The sequence below is a fragment of the Elgaria multicarinata genome, chromosome 7 (genome assembly GCF_023053635.1).
Source record: "Elgaria multicarinata webbii isolate HBS135686 ecotype San Diego chromosome 7, rElgMul1.1.pri, whole genome shotgun sequence".
NCBI lineage: Eukaryota > Metazoa > Chordata > Lepidosauria > Squamata > Anguidae > Elgaria > Elgaria multicarinata.
Window position 1 is genome coordinate 28639817 of NC_086177.1, and position 20841 is coordinate 28660657.

Genomic DNA, 20841 nt, shown 5'->3' on the forward strand with positions numbered 1-20841 from the left:
GAAACATTTAGATTGAGGGAGATTTAGGAACGTTTTTGGCCCTTAGAGGAACAAAGGGACATTTAGTTTGGCCCTTAAAGAGCTCAATGGTCAGGAAACTCAAAAAGAATGTTATTGTATTTCTCAAACAAAAACAGAATAGCAACAAGAACTCCTGCTTGTACCTAGCTAGAACTAGTCCAGTGCCATGTAGTGCCTAAAAGTATATAATGACATTGTGCGTGCACATACAGGGCCTGTTCAGATGACACCTCAGGCTCTGTGGTTAGAGAAACTGTGGTTCTCTGCACACAACACTTTAAGCCACAGTTAGAGCCACTAACCCTGCAGCAGGCAGTCTGACTGTGGTTAGTGAGTGAGCAAAACGCCTCACACAAGACACCTTAAACCCTACTGCTTGACCAAAAGCCTTAATGAGCACAGTTTAAGGCGTCTTCTGAACAGGCCTATTGTGTTGCATCTTCTGGAACATTCTTTTTATCACCTTTCCTGCATGGTTGCAAAGGGGAAAAGCCAATACACAATGTTTGAAATATTTAAAATGTGGATTCCTTGAAATTTGATCACACATGAGTTTTGTTTTTCTTTTTTAATTGGGGGAATGCCCTATTTAAAGGGAAGTTTCTTCATGAGATAATTACGGTTTCTCTGACCTCAGACTGTAAGCTTCCAAAACAGATACCTGTGCCTGCTAGTCACTGCTGCTAGTTCTGAAACAAAAGAGGAGCCTTCACGACTGGTTAAAGCAAACAAACAGAAGAGGATGTGTGAATAAATTAGCCTACTGAATAGAGCTGGAACATTGTGCAATGAAAGCTGAATGCTGTACATACTTTCTTACTTATAAATGTGCCCTATAAGTTTCATAACATAAAAGATATACAAAATAATGAGCAGTATGAACACAATTTCTGTCTAAATGGGCATATGATAAACCCAATTGTTGTAGAAAGAAAACTGATTACAACACTGCAATTAATTGTTTTAAGTTTACAGATAGTGTAGCTGACTAAATAGCAGGGCAGTTCTTACGGAGGTTCAATAAAGCTGTAACCATATTAACAAGATCCAATATGTGAGGGCATAGAATTGGCTGATAGACTTAAACAATTAACACGGTAGAACGACGCATTGAAAATTTACAACAGGGTATTAATTACTTGCCTAAGTGTACTTGTTAACAACAAAATCACAACACACACACACACACACACACACACACACACACACACATATATATATATATATATATATATATATATATATATATATATATGGAATTTATACCATAAATTTAAAGAATCGAAAGGAAACAAATTCTTTATAGAGTGTTTACAGAAAAGGTGATAGATCTAATTTGTCATTGAGATGACTTGGAGACTATTTATTTAATTTATATATCCAGAAAGCATCCGTCTTGGACAAAACTTCTGAGAGCATGATGTGTTTGAATGGCATCTGTTGTATGTGTTCCGGTACTTTTTTAAAAAATGAGTCACATGGATAGTGAAATTGTAGGAAATGTGTAGTCAATGGAGTTTCCATGGGCATGTCTACACCTTAAGAGTGTAGAGGGAGGGGGGAGGATCACAGACTTACCTGCTTCCATGATCCTCCCCCAGTATCTTGATGGCTGCACAACATCCCGGAAGGAAAGATGGATGTTGTGGCTGCCTTTTTTTTTTCTTTAAAGATGAGCTGTACATGTAAAGTGAAAAACAAAAGTTTAAAAATACCCAAACCCATGCCCAAACCCTCCCCGCCATCCCTGGAATGGCAAATTTGCTGTGCCTCCACCCCCAGCAGCATGGAGCCACCACGCATGACTCCGTTCCCATTTCAGGCCCTGGGAGCATGCAGTACATGAGCTGCGGTTCTCAGAATGGTCTTGGGATAACAGGGCAACCAGTTATCCCAGGAAAATGCAGGGGGTCATCCCTGCCTGCCCCCGGGATCCCTGTCATTTGGATGCACAGGGACAACTGCAGAAAACAGGCCTGGGGTAGACATGCCCCATGTTTAGGGTGCGTATTCTACTCTTGTGTTCAGAAATTCTTATCCTGAGTGGTCTGAAGGTTTGATCCACATATCATTTTAGACACAGACACTTTATGATATAAATCACATTTTGTGTGCCACAATTAGTAAATGATCTTAATTGGCATTTCTTGTTGTCGACAGGATTATAATTCCTTGCTTTGAAGGGATTGTGGACAACAAGTACAAGGACTACAGTTGTGATGGCCAGTGATTTGCATACCAGGCTGCAACAGTCTCCCCATGGTGGGGTTACGCAGGACTCCAACCCTGGGCGATAAATTGGTCCATACGGATGTTCTTCAAAGCAATTTTTCTACTCTACAAATCACTGGCCATCACAAATGTGATCATTGTACTTGTTGTCCACAATCCTTTCAAATCAAGGAATGTTATAATCCTGTCGACAAGAAATATCAATTAAGATCGTTCACTAATTGTGGCACACAAAATATCATTTATATCATTAAGTGCCCATGTCCAAAATGATATGTGGGTTAAACCTCAAGACCACTCAGGATAAGAATTTCTGAACACAAGAGTAGAATTCGCACCCTAAACATGGAAGCTCCATTGACTACCCATTTCCTACAATTTCACCATCCAGCTGTCTCATAATTTTGTGTGTGTAATGGAACACATACAACACATGCCATGGAAATACATGGGCGCAAAAGAGACAAGCTCTGGTGCTAAGAGAATTCTTATACATATATTTTAATTTGTATCCAAAGGTGCTCAAAGTTTCAGACTGGGAGTCCTTCGTCAGGAGCTGGAAAAAAGATAATTAACTGCCAAGAAGCTACTGTAGTGCAAAGTTTTACAGATTGTGGTCTGCAGTTTCTAATACTGTAGTTTTCAGGACCTTGACTTGCCAACATGGCTCTTTAAAATTTACAAATGCAGCTCCAGCACAGAATGCTGAAATCTACAGTATTAGAAACTGCTGACCGCAATCTGTAAAACCTTGCACTACAGTAGCTTCTTGGCAGTTCATTATCTTTTTCCAGCTCCTGACGAAGGATTCCCAGTCTAAAACGTTGAGCACCTTTGGATATATAAAAAAATTTATATACGAATTCTCTTAGCACCAGAGCTTGTCTCTTTTGCACCCACGCTATTTGGTGCATTTCCCCCCTCACAGAACCAGCATTTAAATGCATCATGTCAGAAGTTCTGTCTGGATACATAAGTTAAATAATAAATAAATTAAATACATTGTTCCCAATGACAAATTAGATCTATCACCTTTTCTACTAATTAGTTGGCACCTCTAACACAGCTGCTTTCATTATATATAAACTTTTGAGCTCCATCACACGTCATTTTCCCCCTGCTTTCCCTCCGCTTTTTTTTTTTTTACCTCCAATGCATAAGTGTGTCAAGTTTATGGTCCCTTTCACCTGAATACGCTGCTCTTTGGATTGTTTGCTCTTCCACTCCACCCCATCCTGCCCCTTCCCTTTCTCCCTCCAGTTCACTGGTTGCTCCTCCCCACTTTCAGAAGACATATACAAACAGGTCCTGTCATATGAGTGCTTCTACCAGACCACCTTTCTGCCGAGCAAAAATGGGACGGCCCTTTGGTCTGGCTCTCTGGGGGCACCGAGGGAGTACAATCCTGTCTCTGCAGAAATTCAGACTTTGTGTGTTTTTAAAAAATGCTTTCGAACCTGGGATGGAGGGTTTGGGTTTTATATTGAGGCTTGGAGCCGGCTGCTGGGAGAGATTACTTTTCCCTGCCAGGACCTGATGCAATCCATTCAAGCCAACATCAAGTCTCCCATCACAGCACATGCCCCCAACAAAGGAAAACATGAGTACAGCACTACATGGAGGCTTAAGGGCACATTAGGGAAATAATCCAGACTTTAGGTGTTCTAGGAAAGGCTGGGGAAGAGGCAGGGTGTCAGCATGGCGTCATGTGAGTACCATGCTGCAAATCTGCACACCAGGCATGGTGAGAGTGCACTAAATCGCTGGTGTGATGGAGCTCTTTATCTATTGGCATTTTTCATGCTCGAGCCATATCATTCCTCCAGATGTTAGACACTGAATAGGATAGCATAAGGAGGTCTTTGAAGTTTTACAGGCAAGTAAGCTATTTATTGTTTATTGGTATATGTTCATAACTTTATTTTGACTAAACATAGCCTATACCTATTCTCATCATTTAAATATTGTAGAAGGTGAGAAGTACTCCCTGCAAAGTAATTGCTGAGGCATGGTGAGACAATCCAAAAAATTCCTGACTCAGGAAGGTAACACCATCATTTACCTCATTAATTTTTTAAAAAATTGTAATTTGTGCAGAAGCATTTATCTCCCTCCGCTCTTTATTTTATAGTTTATTCTCCTACATCAATGTGGAGCGAGAGTGATACACAGCATGGCCTGGAATATAATTAGTTTCACTGATGAAGTATTGAAACACACAACACAATCCGGAGTTGTCATCTATATCAAACTTATCAAAATTAATAGCAGTGTTGTAATCAGTTTTCTTTCTACAACAATTGGGTTTATCATATGCCCATTTAGTTCATACTGTCTTTTATTTTGTTTATTCAGAATATAAGGTAGGATCAACTCTGTTCATACTGCTCATTATTTTGTATATCTTTTATATTGTGTAACATAGAGGGCACATTTATTAAGTAATGAAACGTGTACAGAATTTACACAATGTTTCAGCTCTATTCAGTTGGCTAATTTACTCACAGGTCCTCTTCTGTTAGTTATGAAACAATGACAGACATCAATTAAGGGTTGTCACTTGATCTCACCATAGAGCATTGGATTTTCCATCATGATAGAGACTTTGTCTGATGATCAACAGCTCGCAAAATTAATAATAAGTAATTTTAAAATATAACCGTCTTCCACATTTGAAAAAGAGATTTGCTGAAGCCTTTGATTCTAGTTAGAAATGTATTGCTGGAATACAAACAACCAGCGAGTGCCAAAGTCATACAACTACTGTAATATACAATATTCCAAATACTAAACAATATTAACAAAGGGAGCGATAGAAACTCTCAATAATGTTTTTTTTTAATTTGACATAAACTTCTCATAAACTTCTTTGTTTAAAAAACAAAAAATATATTGAGATTTTCTATCGCCCCCTTTATTAATATTGTTTAGTATTTAGAATATTGTATATTATTGCACAATATTTTGCACTCGTAGGTTGCTATTATTCACATCAACTACTGCCTTCTCTAATTTTGTGCATGTTGCTGGAATACAGACATATTTCATTCAGCTGTGCCAGAATTCCAGACTACATTGCAGAAGCCAGAATGGAATCCGCTTTGAGCCTGTGTAGCAAGACCTCTCTCGTGTATCTTCACCTGGTGTACTCTAGATGTTATCTCGCTCATAAATTTATTGCCAATTCATGAACCTGGTTTTTGTAACTTCGTTCTGTTATGTATACATGCACACTGACGTCATAGTGATATGATGTTGCATGTTTCTTTTGAAATCTTATAAATTATCAGTTCTTTTATCTCAGTGTTTTGCTTGTCATCCTGATTATTGTACAGTTGTGTGATATTTAGCATTGTTCTGCTGGGTGTCTTCCTTTTCCTACAGTCCTTTTACCTCAGGACGATACAGGCTGAGGGGCATCCTGTATAGTGACCATATGAAAAGGAGGACAGGGATCCTGTATCTTTAACAGTTGCACAGAAAAAGGAATTTCAGCAGGTGTCATTTGTATGCATGCAGCACCTGGTGAAATTCCCTCTTCGTCACAACAGTTAAAGCTGCAGGAGCCCTGCCCTCTTTTGTATCTGGCCACTCTAGTACAGAGGGAATTTCTAGTATAGCAGCCCTGTCCTCTTTTTCATATGGTCACACTATTTCTGACAAGATGGTAATGGTGAGAGGTGTAGGACTTTTTTTCTGTCTAAACATGCATAGGATTGCACCCTAATGTATTAATTCTGTCCTGGTCTACACATGCAACTGAATACACTGGCAGAGCCCTGCATCGGTAGCACAGATTATTCAATTTCATAATGGAACGGGGAAGAGAGGGTGTCACATTTTTGAATGCTCTGCTATAAAAGAAAAACACTCCAGATAGGAATTTGACTATACTATTATCCCAGCTGGATTGAGCCTTGATAGCTGAGAACCCCATGTCTACCCTACAAAACTATTACTTCTGACAGAACCTTGAACCCTGTTTCCATGGAGAAAAGTTGAGCCTACCAAAGCAATGCATCTGTATCTGCTGTCCACACATGAAACAAGAGATTCTTGTGACATATGAAATGATGGAAACCACAACTTAAAACCCATTTCAAAAGTCACACTGTCAACATGTTCTATTGCTAATATTTCCAGTAGGATAGTGCAAACTGATTGGAATTCCACATCAACTGTGCACATTAAAATGTGCTTCAGCATGGATGGGAGCATGTGCCTTCAAATTATGAGTAATGCTAAGTCACCAGAATCTATTATTTTCAGGAATTGCTTTTTAAACTTAGTAATAGGCATGGACTCCAGCAAAGGAGATTGTTACCTTGTCGTGGTGCTGGAGCTTGAGCACCTCAAGGATGCCATGAGCTAAACCGTGAAGGGACACCCAAGACGGGAAGGTCATGGTAGAGAGGTCAGACTAAATACGATCCCTGGGGAAGGTAATGGCAACCCACCCCAGTATTCTTGCCATGAAAACTAAATGGATCAGTACAACCAGAGATATGTCGGTATACCATTGGAAGATAGGACCCCCAGGTTGGAAGATGGTCAAAATGCTACTGGGGAGGAACAGAGGATAAGTTCAACTAGCCCCAGACGTGATGACGCAGCTAGCTCAAAGCCGAAAGGACGGCTAGCGGCCGATGGTGCTGGTGGTGAACGACGAATCCGATGTTCTAAAGGTCAACACACCATAGGAACCTGGAATGTAAGATCTATGAGCCAGGGCAAATTGGACGTGGTTATTGGCGAGATGTCAAAATTAAATATAGATATATTGGGTGTCAGTGAACTGAAATGGACCGGAATGGGCCACTTCACATCAGATCAGCACCAGATCTACTACTGTGGACAAGAGGATCACAGAAGAAATGGAGTAGCCTTCATAATTAACAATAAAGTGGCTAAAGCAGTGCTTGGATACAATCCAAAAAACGATAGAATGATCTCAATTCGAATTCAGGGTAAGCCATTTAACATCACAGTGATCCAAATATATGCCCCAACCACAGATGCTGAAGAAGCAGAAGTAGATCAGTTCTATGAGGATCTGCAGCACCTACTGGATAATACACCAAAAAGAGATGTTATTTTCGTTACAGGAGACTGGAACGCTAAGGTGGGCAGTCAAATGACATCTGGAATTACAGGTAAGCATGGTCTAGGAGAACAAAATGAAGCGGGACATAGGCTGATAAAATTCTGCCAGGACAACTCACTGTGCATAACAAACACTCTCTTCCAACAACCAAAAAGACGGCTTTATACATGGACTTCACCAGATGGCCGACACCGAAATCAGATTGACTACATCCTTTGCAGCCAAAGGTGGCGGACATCTATACAGACAGTAAAAACAAGACCTGGAGCTGACTGTAGTTCAGACCACGAACTTCTTATTGCACAATTAAGAATCAAACTAAAGAGAATAGGGAAGACCTACAGATCAGTTAGATATGAGCTCACTAATATTCCTAATGAATATGCAGTGGAAGTGAAGAACAGATTTAAGGGACTAGATTTAGTAGATAGGGTCCCGGAAGAACTATGGACAGAAGTTCGCAACATTGTCCAAGAGGTGGCAACAAAAAACATCCCAAAGAAAAAGAAAACCAAGAAGGCAAGATGGCTGTCTGCTGAGACACTGGAAGTAGCCCAAGAAAGAAGGAAAGCAAAAGGCAACAGTGATAGGGGGAGATATGCGCAATTAAATGCAAAATTCCAGTGGTTAGCCAGAAGAGATAAGGAATTATTTTTAAACAAGCAATGTGCGGAAGTGGAAGAAGACAATAGAATAGGAAGGACAAGAGACCTCTTCCAGAAAATTAGAAACATCGGTGGTAAATTCCAGGCAAAAATGGGTATGATCAAAAACAAAGATGGCAAGGACCTAACAGAAACAGAAGAGATCAAGAAAAGGTGGCAAGAATATACGGAAGATCTGTATAGGAAGGATAATAATATCGGGGATAGCTCAGACGGTGTGGTCAGTGAGTTAGAGCCAGACATCCTGAAGAGTGAGGTTGAATGGGCCTTAAGAAGCATTGCCAATAACAAGGCAGCAGGAGACGATGGTATCCCAGCTGAACTGTTTAAAATATTGCAAGATGATGCTGTCAAGGTGATGCATGCCATATGCCAGCAAATTTGGAAAACACAAGAATGGCCATCGGACTGGAAAAAATCAACTTATATCCCCATACCAAAAAAGGGAAACACTAAAGAATGTTCAAACTATCGGACAGTGGCACTTATTTCACATGCCAGCAAGGTAATGCTCAAGATCCTGCAAGGTAGACTCCAGCAATTCATGGAGCGAGAATTGCCAGATGTTCAAGCTGGGTTTAGAAAAGGCAGAGGAACTAGAGACCAAATTGCCAATATCCGCTGGATAATGGAGAAAGCCAGGGAGTTCCAGAAAAACATCTATTTCTGTTTTATTGACTACTCTAAAGCCTTTGACTGTGTGGATCATAACAAACTGTGGCAAGTTCTTGGTGGTATGGGGATACCAAGTCATCTGGTCTGCCTCCTGAGGAATCTGTATAACGAACAAGTAGCAACGGTAAGAACAGACCGCGGAACAATGGACTGGTTTAAGATTGGGAAAGGAGTATGGCAGGGTTGTATACTCTCACCTTATCTATTCAACTTGTATGCAGAACACATCATGCGACGTGCTGGGCTTGACGAATCCAAGGCTGGAGTTAAAATTGCAGGAAGAAACATTAACAATCTCAGATATGCAGATGACACCACTTTGATGGCTGAAAGCGAGGAGGAGCTGAGGAGCCTTATGACAAAGGTGAAAGAAGAAAGTGCAAAAGCCGGGTTGCAGTTAAACCTCAAAAAAACCAAGATTATGGCAACTAGCTTGATTGATAACTGGCAAATAGAGGGAGAAAACGTGGAGGCAGTGACAGACTTTGTATTTCTGGGCGCAAAGATTACTGCAGACGCTGACTGCAGCCAGGAAATCAGAAGACGTTTACTTCTTGGGAGGAGAGCAATGACAAATCTTGATAAAATAGTTAAGAGCAGAGACACCACACTGACAACAAAGGTCCGCATAGTTAAAGCAATGGTATTCCCCGTAGTAACCTATGGCTGCGAGAGCTGGACCATAAGGAAAGCTGAGCGAAGGAAGAGAGATGCTTTTGAACTGTGGTGCTGGAGGAAAATTCTGAGAGTGCCTTGGACTGCAAGAAGATCAAACCAGTCCATACTCCAGGAAATAAAGCCAGACTGCTCACTTGAGGGAATGGTATTAAAGGCAAAACTGAAGTACTTGGGCCACATAATGAGAAGACGGGATACCCTGGAGAAGAGGCTGATGCTAGCGAAAGTGGAAGGCAAAAGGAAGAGGGGCCGACCAAGGGCAAGATGGATGGATGATATTCTGGAGGTGACAGACTTGACCTTGGGGGAGCTAGGGGTGGCGACAGCCGACAGAAAGCTCTGGCGTGGGCTGGTCCATGAAGTCACGAAGAGTCGGAAACGACTGAACGAATAAACAACAACAATAGGCATGGAAGACTCCAGTTTTAATCAGAACTGTGCAGGATGGGGTGATTTAACCCTCCCCTCCCCAGTGATGATTACAACAAAAAGCACATGCATGCATGCACATACACACACACTGCTTTTAGTTTTAAGAGGGAAAATCCATTGGTGCAGGGGGAGCACCTGGCGAAGTTTAATTTCCTCTCCTTCAACATCCCTCCAGCCTACTCTTAATTCAAATGAAACAAACAGCTCAGTTTCTAATTTAGTATCCTATGTAATTTGGCCATCAGGCAGAACCTCATGCCTTGAAAACAAAACCATGGAGAGCTCCTTAGCGGTATTACCTTTAGGATGTATATTAATCTTCTATGAGTGTGCAAACATAAATATGAGCCCTGACACAGCTCTAGTTGTGCATGGCTCGCCGTGGTTAGTTACAAGCAGCCGCAGATGTGGACGCCTATCCCGATTGGCATCAAAGGCACCTCTAGTCAGTTCACTTGGGATCAGAAGAGCACTGCAACGTGAATCTGCTGTACTAGACTGCTCTCCCTTGCAATAGAAGGCTAAGTAGATTTTGCGTATTTCTGATGTTCATTTGGCATTTTAGTAACACTCTCTCCCACCCACCAAAACAGTGAATTATAATTTGATTTATTTATTTAAATTATGTATATATTGGCCTTCATTATCCAATCACTGGGGGACGTACAAAATGCACAAAAACAATAAAGGCCCTGCCACTCTGGATTTTGCCACCAATGCTGATTATTTAGTTCCAGCTAGTCCACTATATAGATTAGCAGGGAATAGTGATAGATAGATGGCCAATACTGGGGAGAGAATTGGATGCACGAATCAGTGGATTTGTGCTTCAAGAACAACAAAAACATATGGGCATGCAATTATGTTGCCCTTTTAACCCTCATTTACAAAATTTGTTCAACCAACTCAGCATAGAGATAACAGGAAACCGTGAGTATGTTTCATTGATCAGACTGCCTGCTATGATTAAGCCAGCAAGAATGGGTCTATCACCTGTATCCCTGCAGAAATTGCACAACTGCAAGGTCCCTTCTCCAAATGGCTGCATTTTGACAATCATATTTTGGCTTACAAAGACAAGAGATGAATGAGCTTTTGGCCATTGCATATAACCCCTTCACTCTTCTTTTCGTGATGCACCTCCATTAGCCAGGAAGTCTCTAATTCACCATAGATTCCTGCACTACATTTTCAAGCTGTATAAGTCAGGACCTTAAACTATACTTTAAGATGCTGGCTGTTCTGAAGCTGGTAATCTTAGTTTCCTGGTTTTGATAGAATTAGAAGCTAAAGTTAACTAAACAAGCCTTGGCTTAGCAAGGCATGTTGTGAGGGCATTGCATGGTATACAGTGTTTAAAATATTAAAATATCAGCGCTGAAAGCAAGTGTGTGTGTGTTTCTTAGTAGTGCATTTACATTGTTCATCATGGCTCCTATGTCCATGTGTTTTATCGGTATATCTCCTTTTCCCACACTGTAAGGAATATGCAACTGGAAACGCTTGTGTCAATGCAGAAAATGCATTGCATCCTGCATGGATTGTCATCAGAGTCCTGAAATAATCAGACTGCCATCCATGAGCATTTGCTTGACAGAACCATAGTTCTTCACAATGCATAAGAGATGCATTGGAAGCAGTTCTTAATAAACAAGGGATTTCTATATGGAGATTAGGCAGCTTACACGTTCTTGTGCAAGACAAGGTTGCATATGTACATGCCCTCATGTTACACACCACTTCCTGTGCTGTCCTCAAACAGGGAACTAGAGTAACTGTCTGAATAAGCTGCATAATTTCTGTTTTGGAGGTTAGCTAATTTGTTTGGCTAATGAAGTTGCACATCCTCACCTTACAAACAATATCCTGGATTTTGCATACATCTGTTATGACAGATGAAGAGATGGAAACCACATGTAATGATCAGAGGCATGGGTGGCAGGAATCTAAGGCTAGGCTGCCAGGACCTGGGAGAGCTAGGTGTAACAGAGCTCCACACCTGCAAGGTAATCTGGAAAGGTCTTACTTTTAATAACACAAACAAGATATGGCAGGGCAAAAGCAACACTCCTGGAGGAAGTAAGGTTCAGGGCTCACACTCCAAGCAGGGCCAGAGGCTAAGGCAAAGTCCAGGGACAGGCAGGAGTCAGAGTCCAAAAGCAAACCTAAGTCTGAGTGGGGCCAGAGGCAGGAGACATGGTCTAACGATAAGCAGGGTCCAGGATCCAAAAGCAGCAAGGTTCCAACAGGGCCAGAGTCAAGGGACATAGTCACAGCAAAGATCCAGGCAAGGCAGGGGCCAGGAAGTACCAGGAGCAGGCTACAGCAGATCCAGAAGACCATGTTGCTGTGGCAAAGGCTGGAGCAGAAATGCTGGTCTTACATAGCCCTTACCCTAGCTGCTCCCAGCTGATCCACATTAGCCCACCCTGGAGTGCTGCTGGCAAGGGGTCTGAGTCCTGCGAGCACTCTGAAGCAGAACAGCCCCTGACCGTAGACCTGGGTCCTGCGAATACTCAGCACCGGCACAGATCCTGACACCACAGGCCAAAACAAGTTTCAAACTATCAACATTTCTAGATTCACAGTAGTTCCAGTATCTTCATTGAAGGATGCTGATTATATTTAGATTGAGTGGAAATCTAATGTGACACTGAAAGTCCAGAGTTACCCATTCTTGAAGATGGTAGTTTTTTCCATAGAGCAGCAGAGCAAGACCATTTCTTTCACCTGCGACATCAGTTTTACAAGGAGCTGTGCTTTGAGTTGGGAACATAGGATCTGCCTCAAATTGAATCAAACCACCAGTCCATCTAACCCAATATTGTCAACAATGACTAGCAGTGGCTCTCCATGTTTTCAGTCAAGATTCTTTCATAGCCCAACCTGGAGTTGGCAGGGATTGAACCTGGGACCTTCTGCATGCAAAGCAAGTTCCCTACCACTGAGTTACGCTTCTTCCTCATAAAATCAAAGGGTTACAGTATACTTCTTGGTTCTGAGTACAGCCAGCTCAAAGCAAGAGAAGATAATCCACATTTAAGAGCCTTCATTATCCTATCACAGGGGGTGTACAAAATGCATAAAAACACTTAATATAAAATGACAGTAATGCTAGGTATTCTATTCAGCAAATGCCTGAATATACAGAAACATTTTTAGAAGCTGGGGCACCTACTGGGAGGAGAAAATTCCAAAAGTGGCGTGCCACAACAGTAAAGGCCCTGCCACACATGGATTTTGCCATCCATGCTGATCATTTAGTTCCAAAAAAAAAAAGAGCAAAGGCAGAGCCCTCACACTGGTTAAAGCAAACAAATGGAAGAGGGCCTCTGAGTAACTGAATAGAGCTGGAATGTTGTGCAATGAAAGGGAAATGCTGTACACACTTTATTACTAAGTAAATGTGCCCTATGGGTTACACAATATAAAAGATATATAAATTAATGAAGAGTCTGAACACATCTGATTCTATCTTATATTCTGTATAAACAAAATAATGAGCAGTATGGACACAGAAGAAAGAAAACTGATTACAACACTGCAATTAATTAGGAGTTTACAGATAGTGCTCTATAAGTAATAGACAACAACTCCAAATTGTATTGTGTATTTCAATACTTCATCAGTGAAACTAATTATGTTCCAGGCCACACTCTGTATCAATTTCATTCCAAACTGATGTAGGAGAATAAACTATAAAATAAAGAGTGAAGGGGATAAATGCTTCTGCTCAAATTACAGATTTTTTTTTAATTAATGAGGTAAATCAGGGTGTTAACTTTCAGAGTCAGGAGTACTTTGGATTGTGCCTCAGCAATTACTTTGCAGGGAGTACTTCTCACCTTCTACAATATTTAAATGGTGAGAATAGGTATAGGCTAGGTTTAGTTAAAATAAAGTTATGAACATATACCAATAAACAATATATAGCTTACTTGCCTGTAAAACTTCAAAGACCCGCTTATGCTATCCTATTCAATGTCCAATGTGTGGAAGGAAGGGTATAGTTCAAGTGTGAAAGACGCTGGGAGATAAGCTTTATATAATGAAGGCAGCTGTGTTAGTGTAGCTGACTAACTAGTGGGGCTGTTCTAACAGAGGTTCAATACAGCTGTAACTGTCTTAACAAGGTCCAATATGTGAGGGCATAGAATTGGCTGACAGATATAAACGTTTAACACAGTAGAACAACGCGTTGAAAATCTGCAATAGGGTATTAATGAATTGCCTTAAAAAGTGTACCTTTGATTACAATATCGCAATATATATATATATATATATATATATATATATATATATATGAGGTAGCAATTTATACCATAAATTTAAGGAGTGGAGAGGAAACAAATACTTCATAGAATGTTTACAGAAAAAGTGATAGATCTAATTTGTCATTGAGACCACTTGGGGGCAATGTATGTAACTTATACGTATATCCAGAAAGCATCTCTCTTGGACAAAACTTCTGACATCATGATGCATTTAAATGGCACCTGTTGTACGTGTGCCAGTACATTTTTTTTTAAATGAGTCAGATGGATGGTGAAATTGTAGGAAATGGGTAATCAATGGAACCTTCTACAAGTATATGAAAGTGGTCCATGCCATCCTCCCCTGACTGGGAGTTGGCAGGATCACCTTATAGTTCAGGGCCACCACCCAAGTGGGAAATGCCACCTTCACTGCTCACTCTGGGAATCCAGCCAGACCACCTACTCACCATCCCAGGCCAATGCTGGAGGGGATCTACACTACTACATGAAACGTTGTTTTTACAGACATTGAACGTTTTGTTTTTGAACAATTTAAAACGTAGCAGTTTTTAAAACGTTTACCTTCTTTTCTCTTTCCATGGGAATGCATTCCTTTTGGCCACACTAAGAAAAGAAATCCATTTGTTCTTTTTCCCCATCTGCCAATTTCCCCTCCCACTTCCTCTTCTCTCCACTGGCAAACAAACCAGGAAGCAGCCTCTCGAAACTGAAACTAAAAAAAATGTCTGCAAAAAAGAGGCTTAAAAAAAAACACGACTCCAACTTTGGGCATGGAAATTACATAAACAGCCGTTGGGAGCAGTCATTAGGGGATTTGGAGCTAAATGCCATCAATATGCTGATGACACGCAGCTCTATCTCCCTGTGACAACTGAATCAGGTGAGGCTGTGCAGGTCCTGGACCAGTGCCTAGACTCAGTAATGGGCTGGATGAGGGCCAATAAACTGAGACTGAATCTTGGCAAGACGGAAGCCCTGTGAGTGAGTGGTTCCCGAGTCCGGGAGACAGGCTCATTGCCTGTTCTGGATGGGGTTGCACTGCCTCTGAAAGAACAGGTTCGTAGTTTGGGGGTACTCTTAGACCCATTTCTGTCATTGGAGGCTCAAGTAGCTGCCATGGCTTTTACAGTGCCTTTTACCATCTTTGGTTGGTTCGCCAACTCTCCTGGACAGGGATAGCTTGACCACGGTTATACAGGCATTGGTAACCTCAAGATTGGATTACTGCAATGTGCTCTATGTGGGGCTGCCCTTGAAGCTGCTCCGGAAGCTGGAGCTAGTGCAGAATGCTGCAGCTCGGCTGTTGTCTGGAGCTGCCCCTTTCCAGCATGTAACTCCTCTGCTGAGGGAACTGCACTGGCTGCCTATTCGCTACCGGGCGAGGTTTAAGGTTCTTGTACTTGTGTACAAAGCCCTAAACAACTTGGGACCAGGATACCTGAGAGAGCGCCTTCTCCCTTACCAACCTGCCCGGTCACTGAGGTCATCCGAGGGCCTGCTTCTGGTGGTTCCACCTAGATCCATCCTCCGATTGGAATCCACCAGGGGAAGAGCCTTCAGCGTGGTGGCGCCCCTCCTGTGGAATTCCCTGCCTCTGGAGGTCAGGCAGGTGCCAACCTTGTACTCCTTTCGGCGCCTCCTGAAAACATCTTTATTCCAAGAAGCCTTTCTTTAACATGCAGCCTTGGATTTCTGTTTTTGCTTCTTTTTAAATTTTTGTTTTAACTGTTTTATTCTGTTTTTATTTTCATTTTACCTTGTACACCGCTCTGAAATTTTTCAATGAGGAGCGGTATATAAATATTCTAAATTAATAAATAAATAATAAACATGCCCCTAGGAATGCGATTGGCTAATTAAGAACTATAGGAAACCCATTTAATACGATGAAATCGGCCACATCATACCAAATAGAATGACTTATTTCAGAGAAGTTCAACATAAAAACCGGAAAACAGACAACAATAAAACGTCTCAAACTGAATGTCATGTGGCGAAATACTACCAAATGCACACTTAAAAACGGTAAGACATGTTCTAACTTGACTAGTGTAGATCCCCTCCTGGTGAGTCTCTTGGAAACAGCAAAATTCTGTAACTCCCAGATAGTTGCAACTTGCAGGCCACATAGCAAGGGACTCCACATGAGGAGTGGGGGAGGGTTGGCAGCCTGAAATCAATTTGTGGGGAAATTAGGGTCCCTGTCCAACCATGCCATAATTTTGAGTTCACCTGAAATATTATGTAAACCCATGTCCCAGGACAAAATTCCAGAGTTTACCAGGGATTACGTAGGTGGAAAAGCTTCACTTGAGACTGCGCCCCAACAGACACCTCCCTGTTCTTAAACAATGCCCAGGCTGTCCCACCCACCCGGGATCATTCAGGCAAAAGCCTCTGTTGTGTGGCTGCATCTTCATGTACTACTGCTCCCACATAAGACCCAGGCTGCCATCTTGCAGGTAAATTGCGAGAAAATTCTCTTTTATGAGATGGTATTTTCTGGCACTACCACCCCCAAAACTTGGTCCAAGAGGCCAGAGCGGCACCTTGCTAGCGACAGCCACATTTGTGAGACCCACACTGAAAGACAACAAAAGGTCTATGGGAATAGGCCAATACTGCATTAATATCTGCCCCCTGGAGGCATGGTTGCCTGCTTATTTAAAGTCAGGGGGCCTGGTGCTGGTGGCTTCAGCTCACAATTTCCCCTCTTGCTCCTGGCTGGTCTCTGGATATGCCCTTACCTGTGGAGGGAGGCACACAAACCCTTGTACAGGCTGTTGCAACCCGGCATTGCCACGTTAAATAAAGCCAGTCTTTTATATAACAACCAGATGCTATCCTGCAAGAAAAAATGTCATCATCCTTGCCTGAACTGTTACAATTGTCGCAGCAAAATACCCAACAAAATCAGAGGACTGGTTTCTGTGTAGTTAAAGCTGCAACTAAGAGAAACTCCAAATGAAGGAGGCCCCTCTGCATCCTTGCAAAGTTTAGATGCCAAAGCATAATGCCCTTAGAAAACTCCTGGCGGCTGTGCAATCAGGCCACCATGATGCACACCAAACACTAAGACCACACACCCTTGAATGCCAGCCAATTGCATCAAGGAGGCGGAAACTCCATCTAAAATATGTTATCCTAATCCTAGATGTGACCGCCCCAAGTCTAAAATGATAAAAACAAACAATATCATCAACATCTAACAGAATGTGGAGTTTGACCCTGTGAGTACAATAAATGTGGTTTAAACCTTAAAATGAGAGATTAACACTGTGTGGTCAGCTGTAGTGGTTAATTGTATCAGCCCTGTAATTAGCTTACCACTAGTGAATAATACTGCTAGAACCTGTAGGTTGAAGGCCCCAAAGATTTCTGCATTATCATAGAGATGATGCTTGGACTGGATTCTAAAACTGAGAAAACCTTGTTCCAGGTAAATAAATCACTATGTTCTAGTCACTCCATAAAAGTTAAACTATTAACTTTTCTCTGGGCCCTCTACCAGGGCCCGGAGTTTGCTGACGACCTTCAAATTAAGCATGAAAATAAATGGGGCCAGACAGCTGAGACTCTAGGCTGACATTGCCAAGTTATATGACAGTTGGCAAGGCTTGCAATATGAGGGATTTCCTTTAAGCAAACTGAATCTTTGTCACCCTGATGAATGAGTGAAGCCTGAGGGAGGAAGCTAATGGGTGCATCAAAATTAAGGTGAGTAGAAGTGCTCAGGATGCATGCCGCAACTGCCCAACCATTATAAATTTGTGTATCGGTCAATCCAAGCTGTTACCCAGACGGCCCTCTGTCCAACCCAGCGAAACACGTATGGGTTCATGACCAGACAGATATCCCAATCCATGGTAATGTTGTTCGCTGTTCTAAAGCTGGTTATGTGACCCAAATGAAAATGGTGATCTACTACCTGCAAGTGGTTGTGTTACCATAATCACAGCCATCGTGCAAGCAGAATTCTGGGAAGCTTCCACTGTGTGCAAGTAGGCTTGCGATTCCGCAAAATCTCGAAGCAATGTCTTTGGATATCTGATCCTGGGTCCAAACACCTGGTGCCTCCTGGTTCTGTATAACTGCCTTTCCCTAATGTAACAAACTCCCAGGCCACAGCTAGACCTAAGGTTTCTCCTGGGATCATCCAGGGTTCGCCCCTGCCTGAGCACTGGATCCCCTGTGTGTCACCTAGATGAACAGGTTTGACCCCTGGACGATCCAGGGATAAACCTTAGGTCTAGCTATGGCCCTCAAGACCTAAAATTTCAGCAAGGTATGCTGAAACAGACAACAATATCATGCCACTTGCCCCCTCTTAGCACTGTGGCAGAGTATACACTTTCTTGAGGTTCTGATTTGGTGGGGGTTATCTGTATTATTATTCTCAACCGCCTTTGGTCTGGCTAGTATTAAGGATAAATCAGGATTCACCACATCATCTGAGGATGATACCAGTCAGCAAGACTGCCTTATTGGTGAGGATCAGGGAGATTAAACCACTCTTCCTTCTTTGCATCAAACTGGCTGAACAAATGTAGCTGCAGCAGGCAGCACTGAAATATGTGCCCCCGGTTTGACTGTTGATGCAGACAGAATGAACACTACTGCAGTTTTGTAAAAAATATCTAGAAGATTTTAAATTTATAATTACGTCAAAAAGTAATTTATTTCGTTGTACAGCTCCTGACGAAGGATCTCCGGATCCAAAACGATGAGAGTTGTACAAGTTTGATTGAAAGTTGTTTTGAACATTTTTGAATTTTTATATTTCTGATAAAAATAATGACATTTCTTTTGACATTTCTTAGCACCTGAGCTACTAGCCCCTTTTTCTCATAGTACATATTATTAACCAGCCACACTGGTGTTAATGAAAAGTGTTTTAAGGGACACACATTCTCCCAACATTGTTTTCTTTTCGGCACCAGGTCAAAACTTTTCTCTTCTCCCAGGCAGTTAACAACATATGCTGAGTTTTAAACTGACTCCAGAATAGTTGTTTTAAATGGATATTATCTGTTTTAATGCTTTTTATGGTTTTAAATTTTTATATTTGTTTTTAATATTCACTATTTTTAAACCTTGCAAACTGCCTAGAGAGCTTCGGCTATGGGGTTACATTTATTACTAAATGTAATAAATAAATAAATACCCTGAAAGCCCATGGGTTCTAGGTCGCTTGTCATCCACCCTAATAACCCCTCCTTGCTGGAGTCACATATAATGGAAAGTCACAGCAGTGAGGGCTTGGATTGGCAACCCGGCAACCCTGTTCGACACAACTCGCTAATAAGCCACAATGGGCTGCAGTGATCAGGTCTCTGTGTCTCCCTGCGATCCACACTAAAACAGGCTAAAAAGAACCATGATAAATAATACAGTAAAGAACATCTAAATAAAGAGGTCTAAAATCTCCATTAACTTTGAAAAGCAGGAAGACTGACTTTGGAGAACTCATATTTAGGATGAGGGCATTCATGTGAAACGTACCACTATTTCTCTTTGAGAAATCTAACTTGTGGGACAAAGCTTGCAGTGCCTCCTGCCCCGCACTTTGCTCCCTCCAGGTCATCCTCGATGTGTTGTTGTTTTTCCTGGTGCCACCACTGCCATGTTCATTAGCGATGCTTCTTCTGGGATGTGCCTAGAAGTCCCCATAAAGCAGCCCTTTCCAGAAACTGGGAGGAAGGTCTGCTTCATTTTTAATCACAACTTACAACATGTGTCTGTCAGCGGTTGTAGGTGTCTGCAATAACTGGAAGTGGCTTGACTTGCTCTTGCACAAATTCCTTAGCATCATCACAATCGTGAAAACAAACTCCAGGAACTTCCGGAGTTGCAAATGTGTGCAACACACTAAACTGTATGCATATTTACAGCTTTAAATATCAGTGACTCAGTAGGACGGCACCATATCAGAAATACTTGTCAAGCAGTGTTAGAATCGCTTTCACAGGAGAAAAGGTATGTTTCATATAAGTGTTGCTCTCTTGAATAAATGGGGAAGGTTTCTTTTTTCTTTTCTTTTTTAATGTTTTCCATTTGGTTTAGCAACTTGTAAAGCAGTAGTAGTAGTAGCAGTAACAAAGCTTTATTGTTCCAACCCATGGTTACAACAAGTACAATAAAAACAATACGAAAACAAATCATACATATAAGGTCAGAAATTTTGCTCTACACATTTGAGCTGCCAGAGCGAAGTTGGCCAATGCCAATATGACAGTCTTGTTGTCGCATGTAAACAGAAAGTGTATTCTTTTTGAATCAGACCAGCTGGACTTTTTCTCAAAAAAACCAATCTAAATATTTAGAATGAATTTGAGAATAGATAGGGCAGCAGAACAAATAGTAAGGCAGATCCTCCACTTTGCCACTATGGCAAGGGCAAAGTCCCGAGGCATACGGGATTTTATTACAACGCCCTTCTAACACTGCTGTTTTCATTTGTTGCATTGTTGATCGTGGGAGGGCGAGAGCAGAAGTATTCAAATGTAACATCAAGTGGTGGCTGCGTATCCTGGCCAAATTGTTTGACCAACTTGTAAAGTAGGACATTGTGTTTCCAGAAAATAGGGCCTTTTACAAATACTATAGAACAATTGTGTTTATAATGAAGATTGGCATAATAGACAGAATATTCTACAATGTAGGTGTATCATGCGAAAAGCCCCAGCTGAAATGAATGGGTCTTGCACTTGAAGAGCGTTCTGTTGATGGCACTTAAACTTCACATCTATGGATGCCT

The 20841-nt window shown here is 41.6% G+C and overlaps 1 protein-coding gene across 3 annotated transcripts in view; it reads left to right on the top strand.

Moving 5' to 3' along the window:
• The window catches only part of LOC134401396 (serpin B11-like), a 48031-nt gene that overhangs the window by 15777 nt on the left and 11413 nt on the right, over positions 1–20841 (top strand). Inside the window, exon 1 of one of the 3 annotated variants that reach the window (XM_063130291.1) lies at positions 20005–20060. The exons of the other annotated variants lie outside the window; for them this stretch is intronic. The gene's annotated coding sequence lies outside the window, so the exon portion shown is untranslated. Of the gene's footprint in view, positions 1–20004; positions 20061–20841 lie in introns of those variants that run through there. 3 annotated transcript variants of the gene reach the window in all.